A 370-nucleotide genomic window follows, 5' to 3' on the forward strand; every position below is an offset into this window, starting at 1 on the left:
ATCTCAGCTCCACTTCTCTCAAAGACCGGGTGTCAGGTCTGCTGGGCACCATTTTTTGAGAAAAAAAAAAAATCCTGCTCTGCTAACTGGTGGAGAGAGGTGGAGCAGCTCTTCCCAAGAAAGCTGCAATGTTCAGGAGTGAGACACTGGCCAAAGAAATCAAGTCCCACACATGCTCTCATTTAGCAAAAAAAAAATAAATAAAAAAATTGGGATTGGAAGCCTGAAAAACCAGAGGTGCCTCCTCCCAAGTAAAGCAGCTCTGAGTCCCAGCAAAGGGGGACATGGTCACAACTCCACAGTCCAAATCCACTCCACCAGGGCTCACAAGCAGCCCCTGCCACAGATTTCCTGCATTTATAGCACACGT

At 47.3% G+C, this 370-nt stretch overlaps 1 protein-coding gene across 1 annotated transcript in view; it reads right to left on the reverse strand.

Annotated features, from left to right (window-relative positions):
* The window catches only part of SAMD4A (sterile alpha motif domain containing 4A), a 113,754-nt gene that overhangs the window by 10,281 nt on the left and 103,103 nt on the right, over positions 1 to 370 (reverse strand). The gene's annotated exons all lie outside the window — the stretch shown is intronic.

This window comes from Chaetura pelagica, unplaced genomic scaffold, assembly GCF_000747805.2.
Source record: "Chaetura pelagica isolate M959 unplaced genomic scaffold, ChaPel_1.0 scaffold274, whole genome shotgun sequence".
Taxonomy (NCBI): Eukaryota; Metazoa; Chordata; class Aves; order Apodiformes; family Apodidae; genus Chaetura; species Chaetura pelagica.